The sequence below is a fragment of the Ailuropoda melanoleuca genome, chromosome 5, assembly GCF_002007445.2.
Source record: "Ailuropoda melanoleuca isolate Jingjing chromosome 5, ASM200744v2, whole genome shotgun sequence".
Classification (NCBI taxonomy): Eukaryota; Metazoa; Chordata; class Mammalia; order Carnivora; family Ursidae; genus Ailuropoda; species Ailuropoda melanoleuca.
Window position 1 is genome coordinate 54,536,628 of NC_048222.1, and position 18,100 is coordinate 54,554,727.

An 18,100-nucleotide genomic window follows, 5' to 3' on the forward strand; every position below is an offset into this window, starting at 1 on the left:
TTTTACATTTGTGAAAATACTTTCCTATTCATGTTCTTACTTGATTTGGGCAACAATCTGTGAGATACAGAGTAAGGCTTTGCCCCAGATTTCTAAGAGGCACAGAGAGGTGATATGACTTCCTCAAGGTCCTCTAGTTGATTATTAAGCCTGCCTTCTCTCCTTCCAGCCTGCACGTTCTCAGCCTTCCCCAATGAGGCACTCTCAGCACTCTTTCCTTTGTATGTTTCAAAACAGGGCCATGCCTTCCCCAGAAGGTGGGCTGAATCAGAAAACAGTTAATTCTCTAAGGCTCTTGGAACTAGTCAGATGAACAATGGCACACAGGAGGTGCTGCCTGAGAGACCAGTGTGATTTCCACTTTCAACGGTGGCAATGGATTGTACCCTGGTCGTCCTCACCAGATTGATACAACTGATCTGGAAATAGTGAAATGAAGTGGAGGTGTGACCAAACGCAAGTAAATCACGCTCCCAGGTTTTCCATTTGTTATTCCAAATGTCCTGGGAGACATGGTATCTTTGACTTTTTTATGTTGTGCATTTATCACAAATCATAGCCTCTGTTAAATAAGAATGGGACTGCTTACAAATCAAGCCAGCAGTTTCCCCAGAGAAAGTTTATGGTAGGCATAAGCTGAAAGTAATAAAGCAATTTTATTCAGATTGGAAGAAAGAGTAGCAAAAGTTTGATATAGCAACAATATTCAGTGGTGTACCAATTTTCTCTTTGGTTTTCTTGTGGTTATGCCTGTGTGTGATGAAATGAATGGAGTGTTACTTCAGCTGAAGTCTGTGAAAGGTAGCAAACATAGAAATTATTTCTTAAGTTAAAGTCATAGTTGGCAGCTAAAGCAAAGGTACAAGAGCTCTGTGACAATCCCAGAGCCATGTATGAGCTCTAGAAGGATGCTGACACCAAACGAAAGGAAGTAAGTTGTGAAAAAGAACTTCTAATCACACCTCTGTCTGTACCATGAGGGCTAGAAGCTAGTAGATGTTAATGAAAGAGGCAGGAAGGTAGAACACTTAACCTTTCTATTTTTAATGTTAAAACTTAATGGAAAGATATAATCAGTTCTCAGTTTGTTTGGTTCTTTAGATCTAACACCCATGTCTAAGCCTTTTCAAGGGAGAGAAGGATGTCAGCCATGCCTAGGACTTGTCAGCTGAAACCCATCATCATTTTTGGAGCATATCTTACAGGTTTAATTTTTCAACTTGCTTTTTTGAAAATGAAAATGTAAAATGGAAACAGCTCGAACTGGAGGGGACTTATGTATAATCTTATCTAGTGTCTTGGTGCAGGCAAGGAAGCTGATAGGTCAACAGTAAATATCTCTTGATAGAAAGTAAAAAATTCTGTGTGGCACTTACAATGAAGTATTTGCATTATTCACAATGGAATATGTAGCATAGCTCATTAGGAACGTGGAGCAGATACTGTTGCTTGCCTACTCAATATCCATTCACCCCTCTTCCTCCCTCTTTAAAGAAGCCTATCTAGGTGTTCACCCACTAGGGGAGGTGACCCTATTACCGCCTCAGAGGTACACTCCTAAACTATCATGGGCAAGGGGAATAAGATCCTCTTGACTGGCCAGTGGGAGGTTAGGGCTGGGCACGCAAGCCAGTTCTGTCAGTGAAACCTGAGGAGAGGTTGGCTGAAAGCCTTCTGGTAAAGATTTTCTTGCTCTTAAACAGAGACATACAGGGAAACATGCCGCCATCGCCACTGGATGTTGTTGCATCTGGCTGTGTTACCTGAAACTTGACCCTTAGGACAAAGCCAACACATCAATGATGGCAGAGTGAAAAGAATGAACCTGGGTCTGTGATGTTGTTGTTAAGTCGGCAAATCAATCAGACCTGCTGCTTTCCCACTTCTGGATTTATTTTTCTCTTTTTTCTTTTTTAAGATTATTTGAGAGAGAGAGCGCGCAAGCAGGGGGAGCGGCAGAGGGAGAGGGAGAAGCAGACTACCTGCTGAACAGGGAGCCAATTTGGGGCTCGATCCCAGGACCCCAGGGTTATGACTTGAGCCGAAGGCAGATGCTTAACCCACTGAGCCACCCAGGTGCCCCTGGATTACTTGTTATAGGAGATAATAAATATCCTTATTGCTAAGTCAATTTGAGACGTTTTCTGTTACTTGAACCTGAAAGCATCCTAGGTATTACAGGTGAAATGTAAAAGAAGTTCTTTGGATGGACTGAAGGACTGCTTCTCGGAGTTTATAAAAAACAAGCAACAACCATAGCCACAGGCAGAAGATGGGGATCTTATCATGTAATGGATAGAAGTATCGGTTGTAACATCAGACAGACCAGGGTGTGAACCCAGATATTTACTGCCTCAGAGGTTGACTGTGACCAATTTTTTTGAACCTCTCTAAGCCTCATTTTCTTAATCTCCAGACTTGAGATAATAATTCTTACCACATGGGGCTGTTACACAGATTAAATGGGATAATTTGTGTGAAGTACGCTACAAAGGATCTGGTGCCTAGTAAGCACTAGGACATGGCAACTATGTTGATGAACTATGAATTAAGTCACACTTAGAGTGTACTTGGCAGCAAGCATCTGAAAGTGAATAGTGATAGTGATCTGATAGTGATCATGTTAAATGACATCACAGTAATGCAATCAGCAAAATGCAGAATGTGGGAAACTCTACACAATATTTCTCCGATAAATAAATTGTAAGAAAAATAAAAGGGGGAGAGAAATATAAGAGACAAATAATGAAATGCAATGTGTAGCAGATCTTGATTTAAACAAAGCAGCTATTTTAAAAAATCACACTTATGAGACAATTGAGGGACAACATGAGAACATAGGATATTTGGTTATATTAAGATATTATTTTGAATTTTTTAGATGTGATAATGGTACCATATTTTTTTTTAAAAAAGAGTCTTTTTCTTTTAAAAAGATACAACTGAGTATTATTGAAAACACACTGACTATTTGAAGAAGAAATAATATCTGGGGTTTGCTTTTGAAAATAAGCCAGTGTTAGAGTGGTAGCTGGGTGGCAGCATCGGGGTATAGATGAAAAAAGATTGGTCACGAGTTGATAATGGTTGAAGCTGGGCATTGGACCATTATTAAACCATCCTCTGTACATTTTTCAAAACAGTTTCATTGAGATATAGTTCATATATCATAAATTCACCCTTTTAAAGTATACAGTTGAATGGTTTCAGTACATGCACAGAGTTATGTAACTATCACCCAATCTAACGTTAGAACACTTTCAAAATCCCAAAAAACAAACCCATGAACGTTGGCTCCCCCTTCCCCCCATACTGCCAGACCCCGGTGACCACTAATCTATTTTGTCTTCTCTGGCTTTGCTTGTTCTGGACATTTTATGTAAATGGGATATATAATAGGCAGTGTTTTGTGACTGCCTTCTTTCGCTTAGCATAACGTTTTCATGGTGCATCCATGTTGTAGCACGTATCAGTACTTTATTTCTTACGGCCAAATACCATTCCACTGTATGGATATGCTGCATTTTCTTTGTCAGTTGATGGGCATTTGGTCGAGCCCACATTTTGGTTATCACGGATAACGCTGCTCTGCACGTTTGTGTATATCTTGTACGGACATGTTTTCCTATCTCTTGGGGATGTACCTACACATAGTAGTGGTAGGTCGTTATGGTAACTCTGTTTAGCACTTTGAGGAACAGCCAAACTGTTTTCCAAAGTAACTGAACCATTTTACATTTTTACCGGAAATGTATGAGGGTTCCAATTTCTCCATATCTTTGCCATCACTTCTTAATGTCTTTTTTGTTTTTATTGTAGCCATCCTAGTGATTGGAAGTGGTATCCCCTTGTGATTTTGATATGCGTTTCTCTAAAGAGTAATGATATTGAGCATTTTCTCATGTGCTTATTGGCCATTTTTATATCTTCTTTGAAGAAGTGTCTATTTAAATCCTTTGCCCAATTTTTTTCAGGGAGTGATTTGACAATTCTGTGCATGAAATGCTTATCACAAGTGTAGTTACCATCTGTCACCATACAACGGTATTACAGCGTTATTGACTATATTCCCTATGCTGTGCTTGTTGTCTCGTGACTCATTTATTTCATAAATAGTAGTTTGTACCTTGTAATCCCCTTTACATGTTTCATCTATCCCCCCACACCTCTCTCCTTGGCAAATATCAGTTTATTCTCTGTATTTATGTCTGTTTCTGTTTGTTTTGTTTTGTATTTTAGATTCCACATATAAGTGAAATCATACAGTATTTGTGGCTTCCTTCTGAAACGTTTCACCTGCCATACTACTCTCTAGGTCTATTCATGTTGTCATGAATGCCAAGGTTTCATTCTTTTTTATGGCTGAGTAATATTCCATCGTGTATATATACCACATCTTCCTTATTCATTCACCTATTGATGGATACTTAAGATTGCTTCCATATCTTGGCTATTGTAAATATTGCTGCAATAAACATAGGGGTGCATTTTTTTTGAACTAGTGTTTTTGTTTCCTTCAAGTAAATACCTAGTAGTAAAATTACTGGATTGTGTGGTGTTTCTATTTTTAATTTCCTGAGGAATCTCCATATACTGTTTTCCACAGTGGCTGCACTAATTTATATTCCCACCAATGGTGCACACATTTTCTCTTTTCTCCACATCCTCACCAGCACTTGTTATTTCTTACCACATAGTGGCTGCACTAATTTATATTCCCACCAATGGTGCACACATTTTCTCTTTTCTCCACATCCTCACCAGCACTTGTTATTTCTTACCACATATTTTTTTTTTAAGATTTTATTTATTTGAGAAATGTTGAGAGAGAGCACAAGCAGGGGCTGGGAAAGGGAGCCTGATGAGCCTGATGTGGGACTCAATCCCAGGACCGTGGGATCATGACCTGAGCCAAAGGCAGACACTTAACCGACTGAGCCACCCTGGTGCCCCTTTCCTTGTCTTTTTGATACTAGCCATTCTGACAGGTGTGAGGTGCTCCTTGTGGTTTTGATTTGCATTTCCCTGATGACTGGTGATATGGAGCATCTTTTCATGTGTCTGTTGGCCGTCTGTATGTCTTCCTTAGAAAAATGTCTCTTCAGGTCCCCTGCTCATATTTAGATCAGATTGGGTTGGTTTTTTTTTTTTTTAATTTGGTGTTGAGTTGTATAAGTTCTTTATATATTTTGGATACTAACCCCTTATTGGATATATCATTTACAAATATCTCCTCCCAATCAGTAAGTTGCTTTTTCGTTTTGTCATGGTCTACTTTGTTGAACAAAACCCTTTTAGTATGACGGTAGTCTCAATTGTTTATTTTTGCTTTTGTTTCCCTTGCCTAAGGAGACAGATCCAGAAAAATATTGCTAAGGCTGATGTCCAAGAGTTAATTGCCTATTTTTCTTTTAGGAGCTTTATGATCTCAGGTCTTACATATAGGTATTTAATCCATTTTGAGTTTATTTTTGAGTTTATTTTTGAGTGTGATGTAAAAAAGTGGCCCAATTTCATTCTTTTGCATGTAGCTGTCCAGTTTTCCCAACACCATTTATTGAAGAGACTGTGTTTTCCGCTTTGCATTGCATATTCTTGCCTCCTTTGTCCTAGATTAGTTGACCATATAAATATGGGTTTATTTCTGGGCTCTCTATTCTGTTCCATTGATCTGTGCATCTGTTTTTGTGCCAATACTACAGTGTTTTGATTACAATAGCTTTGTAGTATAGCTTGAAATCTGGGAATGTAGATACCTCTAGCTTTGTCTTTCTCTAGATTGCTTTGGGTATTTGGGGTCTTTTGTGGTTCTGTACAAATTTTAGGATTCTTTGTTCTAGTCCTGTGAAAAATACTATTACAATTTGATAGAGATTACGTTGAATCTGTAGATTGCTTTGAGTAGTATAAACATTTTAACAATATTAATTCTTCCAACCCATGAGCATAACATATCTGTTTATTTGTGCCATCTTCAGCTTCTTTCATCAAAATGTGTTATAGTTTTCAGAGTACGGATCTTTCACCTCTTGGTTAAATTTATTCCTAGTATTTTATTCTTTTTAATGTAATTGTAAATGAGATTATAGGATTATTTTCTTAATGTCTCTTTTTTTAATTGGGTTTTCTTTTTATTATTGATCTATAAAAGTTTTTTTTATATGTTCTGGTTATATCTCCTTTATCAGATGTGTGATTTGCATGTATTTTTTCCCATTCTGTGGATTGGTCTTTTTTTCACTTTCTTGATGGTCTCCTTTCATAAGCACCCTTTATCAGTTTGAGGATGTTCTGTCTAATCCTACTTTTTAAAAATATTTTTATCATGAAAGGGTGTTGGATTTCATCAAAGACTTTTTAATGTATCTGTAAAGATGATCATATGGGGTTTCCCCCTTTTTTTTAATTAATATGGTATATTGCATTGATTTTCAGATGTTCAATTAACTCTTCACTCCTAGGATAAATCCCATCTGGTCATGGTGTATAATCCTTTTTACATGTTGATGGATTTGGATTGCTAGTATTTTGTGGAGAATTTTTGTCTCCATATTCATAAGAAATGTTGGTCCGTAGCTTTCTTTTCTTTTGATGTCTTTGACTAGTTTTGGTATCAGAGTAATATTGACCTTATAGAATGATTTAGGAAGTGTTCCCTCTTCTTTTATTTTTTGGAAGTATTTGTGAAGAATTGGTATTAATTCTTTAAATGTTAAGTAGAATTAACTCATGAAGCCTTTTGGGCCTTGGCTTTTCTCTGTTGGAAATTTATGTTTTGTTTCTTTGTTTTTTTATTATTAACATATAATGTATTATTTGTTTCAGGGATACAGGTCTGTAATTCATCAGTCTTACACAATACACAGCACTCACCACAACACATACCCTTCCCAATGTCCATCACCCAGCCATCCCATCCCTCCCACCCCCTCTACTCCGGCAACCCTCAGTTTGTTTCCTGAGATTAAGAGTTTCTTACAGTTTGTCTCCCTCTCTGATTTCATCTTGTTTTATTTTTTCCTCTCTTCCCCTGTGATCCTCTGCCTTGTTTCTCAAATTCTACAATCAGTGAGATCATATGATAATTGTCTTTCCCTGATTGACTTATTTCACTTAGCATAACACCCTCTAGTTCCATCCATGTCATTGCAAATGGTAAGATTTCCCTTTTTTGATGGCTGCATAATATTCCATTGTATATATATATACACCACATCTTCTTTATCCATTCATCTGTCGATGAACATGTGGGCTCTTTCCATAGTTTGGCTATTGTGGACATTGCTGCTATAAACATTGGGGTGCAGGTGTCCCTTCGGATTATTCCATTTGTATCTTTGGGGTAAATACCCAGTAGTGCAATTGCTGGGTCATAGGGTAGCTCTATTTTCAACTTTTTGAGGAAACCTCCATACTGTCTTCCAGAGTGGCTGCACCAAATTACATTCCACCAACACTGTAGGAAGGTTTCCCTTTCTCCGCATCCTTGCCAACATCTGTCATTTCCTGACTTGTTAATTTTAGCTATTCTGACTGTTGTGAGGTGGTATCTCATTGTGGTTTTGATTTGTGTTTCCCTGATGCCGAGTGATGTTGAGCACTTTTTCATGTGTCTATTGGCCATTTGGATGTCTTCTTTGCGGAAATGTCTGTTCATGTCTTCTGCCCATTTCTTGATTGGATTATTTGTTCCTTGGGTGTTGAGTTTGATAAGTCTTTATAGATTTTGGATACTAGCCCTATATCTGCTATGTCATTTGCAAATATCTTCTCCCATTCTGTCGGTTGTCTTTTGGTTTTGTTGACTGTTTTCTTTGCTGTGCAAAAGCTTTTTATCTTGATGAAGTCCCAATAGTTCATTTTTGCCCTTGCTTCCCTTGTCTTTGGTGATGTGTCCAGGAAGAAGTTGCTGCCGCCAAGGTCGTTGTTGCTGCCTGTATTTTCCTCAAGGATTTTGATGGATTCCTGTCTCACATTTAGGTCTTTCATCCATTTTGAGTCTATTTTTGTGTAAGGTGTAAGGAAATGATCAGTTTCATTCTTCTGCATGTTGGCTGTCCAATTTTTCCAACACCATTTGTTGAAGAGACTGTTTTTTTCCATTGGATATTCTTCCCTGCTTTGTTGAAGATTAGTTGACCATAGAGTTGAGGGTCCATTTCTGAGTTCTCTATTCTGTTCCATTGACCTGTGTGTTTGTTTTTGTGCCAGGAAATTTATTTTTTTTAAAGATTATTTATTTATTTATTTATTTATTTATTTGTCAGAGAGAGGAAGGGAGAGAGCACAATCGGGGGGAGAGATAGAGGGAGAGGGAGAAGCACACTCGCCATTGAGCAGGGAGCCCGATGCGGGATTTGATCCCAGGACCCTGGGATCATGAACTGAACCAAAGACAGACACTTAACCAACTGAAACACCCAGGCATACTGTCTGTTGGAAAATTAAGAATGAATAATTCAGTCTCTTTGCTTTTTCTACATATATTCAGAATATGTATTTCTTCTTGAGTCAGTTTCATTAGTTTATGTCTTTATGGGAATTTATCCATTTCATCTAAGTTATCTAGTTTGTTGGCATATAATTCTCCATAATATTTATTATACTTTTTATTTCTGTAAGGTCAATGGTGATATCACCTCTTTTAATCCTAATTTTAGTATTTGAGTCTTTCTTCTTTTTTCCTTGGTCAGTCTAGCTAAAGGTTTGTTAATTTTGTTGATCTTTTCAAAGAACCAACTTTTGGTTTTTTTCATTTTCTCTATTGTTTTTCTAGTCTTCATTTAATTTACTTCTGCTATTGTCTTTATTAGTTTTATCATGGCCCAGATGGTTTCACTCTGAATTCTACCAAGCATTTGAGAAAGAATTGATACCAGTTCTCTGTAATGTCTTCCAGAAAATAGAAGCATGATGAATACTTCCTAACTTGTTCTATTAGGCCAAACATCACGACGTTAAGAGAAAGGAAAATTACAGGCCAATATCTTTCATGAAAATAGATGCAAAAATCTTCAACAAAATGTTAATAGATTGAATCCAACAATGTACAATAAGAATTATGCATTATGACCAAGTGGGATTTTATTTCAGGTATGCAAGTCTGGTTCAACATTCAAAAAATCATTTAATGTAATCCATTAAATCAACAGGCTAAGAAAAAAATAATCATATAATCATATCAGTAGATATNTGAATCCAACAATGTACAATAAGAATTATGCATTATGACCAAGTGGGATTTTATTTCAGGTATGCAAGTCTGATTCAACATTCAAAAAATCATTTAATGTAATCCATTAAATCAACAGGCTAAGGAAAAATAATCATATAATCATATCAGTAGATATGGGAAAAGCATTTGGCAAAATACCACATTCATTCATGATAAAAAGCTCCCAGCAATCTAGGAATAGAGGGGAACTTCCTTAATATGATAAACAACAGCTATAAAAACTCTACAGATGACATCACACTTATTGATGAGAAGGGAGATAACTTCTCCCTAAGATCAGAAACTAGGCAAGGTTGTCTCCTCTTGCCATTTCTGTTCAACATTGACTAGAAGTCGTAGTTAACGCAATAAGACAAGAAGGGTTGGGGGAACGGTGTATACAGATTGGGAAAGAAAAAGTAAAACTGTCTTTGTTCATAGATGGTATAATTGTCCATGTAGAAAATCCCAAAGAATCATTGAAAACAAGCAAACAAACCCTGGAACTAAGAAGTGATTATAACAAGGTTGTAGATACAAAGTTAATATACAAAAATCAATTGGTTTCCTATAATTGGAAGTTGAAATAAAAAATGCAACATCATTTACATTAGTACCCCCTCCCCCCAAAAAAGCAAAGAAAGAAAAAAATATTTAGGTATATATAATAACTATATGAGAGGAAACAATGAAACTCCAATGAAAGAAATCAAGGAAGATCTAAATAAATGGAGAGATAGTTCATGTTCATGGATAGGAAAACTCAATGTTGTCAGGATGTCAGTTCTTCCCAACTTGATCTATAGATTCAGTGCAATCCCAATCAAAATCCCAGTAAGTTATTTTATAGATGTCAACAAACTGATTTCAAAATTTATATGGAAAAACAAAAGACAGAATAGCCAATACAATACCGATGAAGAATGAAGTGAAAGGACTTACACTACCCAATTTCAAGACTTACTATAAAGCTTCCGTAATCAAGACAATGTGGCGAAAGACACATTGGTGAAAGACAAATAGATCAATGGAACAGAATAGAGACCCCAGAAATAGACTCACACAAAAATGACTAACTTATCTCTGACAAAAAAGCAAAGAAAATTTGATGAAGAAAGGATAGTCTTTACAGCAAATGGTGCTGGAACAACTGGATGCCCATGTGCAAAAAAGTGTGAGTTCAGACTTTTTGCTGTTCACAAAATTTAACTCAGGATGGATCATAGACCTAAATGCAAAACACAAAACTACAAAACTTCTAGAAGATAACTTAGGAGAAAATCTAGGTGACTTTGAAATTGGCAAGGGCTTTTTAGACAACACCACCAGCAAATCCATGAAAGAAAAAATTGGTAAGTTGTACTTGATTAAAGTTGAAAACTTCTGCTCTGAGAAAGACACTGTTAATAGAATGAAAAAGAAAGCCATGGCCTGGGGAAAAATATTTGTTGGCAAAGATGTGGGGAAGTTGGAACCCTCACACATTACCAGTGGGAATGTAAAATGGTCCAAGAGCTATGGGAAATAGTTTGGTGGTTCCTCAAAAAGCTAAACAGAATTACCGTGTGACCCAGCTATTTCACTCAAGTATTTGTCCAAAGAAATTGAAAGCAAGAACTTGAACAGATACTTATATATCAATGTTCATTGTGGCATTATTTACAATAGCCAAAAGTTGGAAACAACCCAAGTGTTCATCAGTAGATGAATGGACAAACAAAATGTGATATATCTATACAGTGGAATATTATTCAACCATAAAAATAAATGAAGTTCTATTAAAAAATTTTTATTATCGAAATGTAGTTGACAATGTTATATTAGTTTCAGGTGTACAACATAGTGATTCAAGAATTCTATACTCAGTGTTCACTGTGAGAAGTGTAGTTACCATCTGTCACCCTACAAACTTACTACGATTTCATTAGCTGTATTTCCTATGCCATATTTTTCATCTCTGTGACTTGTTTACTTTATAACTGGAAATTTGTACTTCCTAATCCCCTTTACCTATTTACCCATCCCTTCACTCCCACCTTTCTAGCAACCACCAGTTCTCTATTTATGAGTTTGTTTCTANTCTCTGTGACTTGTTTACTTTATAACTGGAAATTTGTACTTCCTAATCCCCTTTACCTATTTACCCATCCCTCCACTCCCACCTTTCTAGCAACCACCAGTTCTCTATTTATGAGTTTGTTTCTATTTTTTTTAAAAAGATTTTATTTATTTATTTGACAGAGAGAGAGACAGCCAGTGAGAGAGGGAACACAAGCAGGGAGAGTGGGAGAGGAAGAAGCAGGCTCTCAGCAGAGGAGCCTGATGTGGGGCTCGATCCCAGAACACTGGGATCACGCCCTGAGCCGAAGGCAGACGCTTAATGATTGAGCCACCCAGACGCCCCTGTTTCTATTTTTTTGTTTTGTTTTTAAGATCCCGCATATAAGGGAAATTGTATGGTATTTGTCTTTCTTAGTCTGACTTATTTTACTTAACATAATACCCTCTAGGTTCATCAGAATGAAGTCCTGATACATGGTACAATATGGATGAACCTTGAGGACATTATGCTAAGTAAAATAAGCCGGAAACAAAAGGGCAAATATTGTAAGTTTCTACTTATGTGAAATATCTAGAATAGGCAAATTCATAGAGACAGAAAGTAGATTAGAGGTTACTAGAGCCGGGGGAGGCAGGAATGGGGAGTTATTGCTTAGCTGTTAAGTTTCTGTTTGAAGTGATGAAAAAGTTTTGGAAAAAAAACAGTGGTGATGGTTGCACAATATTGTGATGGTAATTAATGCTACTAAATTGTATATTTAAAGGTGATTAAAGTGGGAGCACCTGGCTGGCTCAGTTTGTAGATCATGTAACTCTTATCTCGGTGTCATGAGTTCAAACCCCACATTGAGTATAGAGCTTACTTAAAAATAAAATCTTTGGAAAAATGGTACAGTGGTTAATTTTGTTTTTATATATATTTTATCAATTTAAAAAACTAATGTAATATTAATATACAAAGAAACATTGAATCGTATACTTTAAATGGATGAGTTGTATGGCATGTCAACTTTTTTCTCAAAGAAGCTGTTCAAACTATGCAATTATAGAAGTATAGCACAATTTATTTATTCTGCTTTTGGTGAATAATTGATTGTTTCCAGTTTTTTGTTATTCTGAACAATGCTGAAATGGACATTCTCACACACTTCCTGGTGTGTAGGTTCAAGGTTTTCAATAGGGCATATACAGTTCCTAGTATTGGAATTTCTGGTTTGTAAGAATGAATGTGTATAGTTTTGCAAGATAATGCAGAGTGTTTTTCAAAGTAGTTGTACCAATTGTACTTGTCCCAGTACTGCATAGAATTCCTATCTTCACCAATAACTGGTCTTGCCAAACTTAATTTTTTGCCAACCTGGTGAAGTAAAATGGTTACTTTTTGTGGCCTTAAGGTGAATTTTTCTGATTATTATTGAGGTTGAACATTTTTCATATTTTTATTCACCACTAGGATTTTTTTCTTCTATAAAATTCTAGTTTTGCCATTGGGCTATTTGCTTTTCTCTTTTTGTTATGTAGGAATTAGCTTTTCAAATATTCTAGATATTAATCTGTGGTTGGTTGTGCATGTTACTAATAAAACACTCTTTGTTATCAGTTTTTGAATTCAGATAGCTGAGTTAAAATAATAAAGAATACCTAGATTTCAGAATCTGTTTGGTTCCTGATTTTCATATAAAAGTTAGCTGGAGTTTGAATGATAAAGTATAATTCAAAGATTTCATTCAAGTGTTCTTGTTTCCTGGGACGCCTGTATCTTCTTCTGGTTTCTAATTTAATTTTTCTCTAACGTATCTTTTTGTTAGCAAAAGTTCTTTTTTTTTTAAAGATTTTATTTATTTATTTGAGAGAGAGAGAGACAGCCAGTGAGAGAAGGAACACAAGCAGAGGGAGTGGGAGAGGAAGAAGCAGGCTCCCAGCGGAGCAGGGAGCCTGATGCAGGGCTCGATGTGGGGCTTGATCCCAGGACTCTGGGATCATGCCCTGAGCCGAAGGCAGACGCTCAACGACTGAGCCACCCAGGCACCCCAGCAAAAGTTCTTAATTTTAAAGTTGTCATGCTTACCAATCTTCTTTCTGAAGAATGCATTTTTGTCTTGGTAAAGAAGTATTTTCTTATCCTGAGATCATAAAGATATCTTTCTATATATTCTTCTGAAAGTTAAAGAGTTTTTTTTTTATTTTGATGTTTTTTTATTATATTATGTTAGTCACCATACAGTACATCCCTGGTTTCTGATGTAAAGTTCGACGACTCATTAGTTGGAAAGTTTAATGAGTTTTATCTTTCATTTTGAAGTCTGTAAATCCATTGGAAATTAGATTTGGTGTATGGTAGGAGATAGAGATCTACCACGTGGATGACCAGTTGTCCTGACATCATGTATTTCATACACCATTCCCCAGTGATCTGCAGTGCCCCCTGTGACATGGATGAAATTCTCATACATTTGTTGATTCTGGTTCTGGGTGCACTAGTGGTATTCATTAGTCTCCCAGCATGAATAACACCCTCTCCTAAATATTATAGCTTCATAATAATTCTTGATATCTGGTAGGGCAGTTTCACTTTCCCTATTCTTTTTTTTTTCCCTAAAGATTTTATTTACTTATTTTTGTGCACATGGGGGGGGGATGGTGCAGAGGGAGAAGCAGACTCCCCTCTGAGCAGTGAGCCCGATGCGGGACTGGATCCCAGGACCTGGGATCTTGACCTGAGCAGAAGGCAGATGCTTAACCAAATGAGCCACCCAGGCGCCCTCCCCTTTCCTTATTCTTCAGAAGTATCTTGGCTGTCTATGGGTCTTTGCTCTTCCATATCAAGTTTAGAATTAGCCTGTCATGTTTCTTGCAAACTCATATTGGGATATTAATTGCTGCTGCATAAAATATACAGGTCAATTGGAAGAGTATTGACATTTTTTTATGATTTTGAATTTCTTTGTCTATACACATAGCATAGTTTTTTTTGTCTTCAATGTATTTTAATAAATTAAATTTTTTTTCTTTATAAAGGTCTTGCTCATTTTTTCTTAGATTCATTTATTGGTTCTATCTATTCTATCATATAATCTACTAATGTTTTAATAATAAGTCACCCTTGAATTTCTAGGATAAAGTCATCTTGTTCATGATGGATTATCTTTTGCATGTACTGCTAGATTTGTCTTCACAATATCTTAAGATTCTTACGTCCATGTTTCTTTTCTTTTTTAAAGTTTTTATTTATTTGAGAGAGAGAGAGAGCAAGAGCAGGTGGGGGGTGCGGCAGGCAGAGGGAGAGGGAGAAGTAGACCATGTGCTGAGCAGAGAGCTGTACACACATTGTGGACCTCAATCCCAGGACCCCGGGATCATAACGTGAGCCTAAGGCAGCCACTTAACCAATTGAGCCACCCAGGCGCCCCACACTGATCTGGTTTCTTAATGGTTATTGGAACTATTCAGACTTTCTGTCTTCACATAATAATTTAGGCAAGTTATTTATGGTTCTAGCTTTTAGGTCCCTCTTGTTTTGATAAATAAGGCTGTCCCTTTTTTAAATTGCCAGCTTCGTTATGAATTTCATTTTAAAAATTAATCTAAGTTGAAAATACTTGTAATAGGAGGACTTCATGTAAGTTTAGACCCTCTAGCTTGCTAGAACCAGAACTCCAAATATGTGCTTCAACTTTACTAGATATTGTTGCATAGCTCTTTAAAGTGGTTGCACCAATTTACATTGCCAGCACTGTTTGAGATTTCCTTTTGTTTGACAATCTCACTAGTACTTAGAATTGTCCAGTTCTTTAATTTTTGCCAGTCTTGTGCCTATGAAATTGTAGTTTTAAATTGAATTTCTCTGCTTATTGGTAACATTGAGCATCTTCCCCTAGGTTTGTTGGCCATTTGAGTTCTATTTTCTGAAAAATTTGACCATTCTTCTAGTGTTTGTCTTTTTATAACTCATAGGCATCTTAATATATTCTGGATATAATATTTTGGCAGTTNTATATGTATTCAAATATATTTTTTCCATTTTATACCCTTCTATTTAAATTTTAAGGCACTTTTAATTTTTTTATTTTTTATTTTATTTATTTATTTTTTTTAGCTTCCAGTGGATGTATTTGGATTCTTTTTTTTTTAATTTTAATTTTTTTTATTATATTATGTTAGTCACCATACAGTACATCCCCGGTTTCNCTTCCCCTAGGTTTGTTGGCCATTTGAGTTCTATTTTCTGAAAAATTTGACCATTCTTCTAGTGTTTGTCTTTTTATAACTCATAGGCATCTTAATATATTCTGGATAGTAATATTTTGGCAGTTATATGTATTCAAATATATTTTTTCCATTTTATACCCTTCTATTTAAATTTTAAGGCACTTTTAATTTTTTTATTTTTTATTTTATTTATTTATTTTTTTTAGCTTCCAGTGGATGTATTTGGATTCTTTTTTTTTTAATTTTAATTTTTTTTATTATATTATGTTAGTCACCATACAGTACATCCCCGGTTTCCGATGTAAAGTTCGATGATTCATTAGTTGCATATAACACCCAGTGCACCATGCAATACGTGCCCTCCTTACTACCCATCACCAGTCTATCCCATTCCCCCACCCACCTCCCCTCTGAGGCCCTCAGTTTGTTTCTCATAGTCCATAGTCTCTCATGCTTCATTCCCCCTTCTGATTACCCCCCCTTTCTTTATCCCTTTCTTCCCCTACCGATCTTCCTAGTTCTTATGTTCCATAGATGAGAGAAATCATATGATAATTGTCTTTCTCTGCTTGACTTATTTCACTTAGCATTATCTCCTCCAGTGCCGTCCATGTTGCAGCAAATGTTGAGAATTCGTTCTTTCTGATAGCTGAGTAATATTCCATTGTATATATGGACCACAGCTTCTTAATCCAGTCATCTGTTGAAGGGCATCTCGGCTCCTTCCATGATTTGGCTATTGTGGACAATGCAGCTATGAACATTGGGGTGCATATGGCCCTTCTCTTTACTACGTCTGTATCTTTGGGGTAAACACCCAGTAGTGCAATGGCTGGGTCATAGGGTAGCTCAATTTTTAACTTTTTAAGGGACCTCCACACTGTTTTCCAGAGTGGCTGTACCAACTTGCATTCCCACCAATTAAGGCACTTTTTAAAACAAAGATTTATTTATTTTAGAGAGGGAGGGGAGGAGCAGAGGGAGAGAGAATCTTTTTTTTAAGATTTTATTTATTTATTCGACAGAGATAGAGACAGCCAGCGAGAGAGGGAACACAAGCAGGGGGAGTGGGAGAGGAAGAAGCAGGCTCATAGCAGAGGAGCCTGATGTGGGGCTCGATCCCATAACGCCGGGATCACGCCCTGAGCCGAAGGCAGACGCTTAACCGCTGTGCCACCCAGGCGCCCCAAGGGAGAGAGAATCTTAAGCGAACTCTGCGCTGGGCGCGGGGCCCAACATGGGGCTCTATCTCATGATTCTGAGATCACGACCTGAACTGAAATCAAGAGTAGGACATTTAACCAACTGTGCCACCCAGGTACCGTTTAAGGCACAGAAATTTTTAATGTTGATATACAGAATTTACCAGTCTTTTTTATCTTCGTGGTTTGTAATTTGGTATCTTGCTTAAGAGATCTTTTGTTATATGAAGGTTATAAAGATATTGTTCTAAAAGTGTTAAAGCTTGTTTTTCCCAATTATATCCTCAATCTGTAACTGATTTTGGTACATGGTATAAGATAGAGATCTAACTTGATTTTTTTTTTTCATATTATAACAGTGCCAACAGCATTTATTACCATAGCTTAACTTTCTCTGATATGTATGGGCCAGTTTCTGGGCTTCTTTTGTTGTCCCTTTGTTATATTTGTATATCCTGGCAGTATTACTGCCATGGTGTAGTTCTCATTGCTGCATCATAAGTCTTGATGGCTGTGAAGGTGGCTCATTCTTTTTTTTATTTATTTTTTATTTTTATAACATTTTCTCCCATTTAAAAAATTTGTTTATTTATTTATTTATTATGATATGTTAGTCACCATACAGTACATTATTAGCTTTTGATGTAGTGTTCCATGATTCACTGAGGGCAATCTGGCTGCGATATCTGTCACCCCATTGATCGCCGGGGTTGATTCAGCTGATCTGGCTGGCTAGGCAGGTGTCCCCTTCCTCCCTCACCACTCCATGTGTGTCCCTCCTGCTTCCTCATTCTTCTTCAGGAAATGTCTTGCTCTTCTTAGCTCTGGATCTTATTTTAAGATAAGACTGTCATGTCCTTTGAAGACTCCGCAGGGATCTTTTTCAAATTTCAATGAGTTTATATATTAGTCTGGGAAGGAAATGATATTTTCATTATTTTTCATCTTCCCATCCATAACCATGGTATATTTCTGCTTTTATTTGCATCTTCTTTTGTATTTTTTAGTAGAATTTTATAGTTTTTCCATGTAAAGGATGTTTTCCTTTTCTTTTTTTTTTTTAAGATTTTATTTATTTATGTGACAGAGAGACAGCCAGCGAGAGAGGGAACACAGCAGGGGAGTGGGAGAGGAAGAAGCAGTCTCCCAGCGGAGGAGCCTGATGTGGGGCTCGATCCCAGAACGCCAGGATCACGCCCTGAGCCAAAGGCAGACGCTTAATGACTGCGCTACCCAGGCGCCCCGCATGTTTTCCTTTTCTTAACTTTATTCCTAAATATTTTTGGGGAGCATCTAGATAATCTTTTCTGCAATTATATTTTGTGATTGTTGATGCAATTGATATTTGCATATTAATCTTTCTGTCTTATAACTTTGAAGTTTGAATAGTCTCAATGTAGACATTATTTGTACT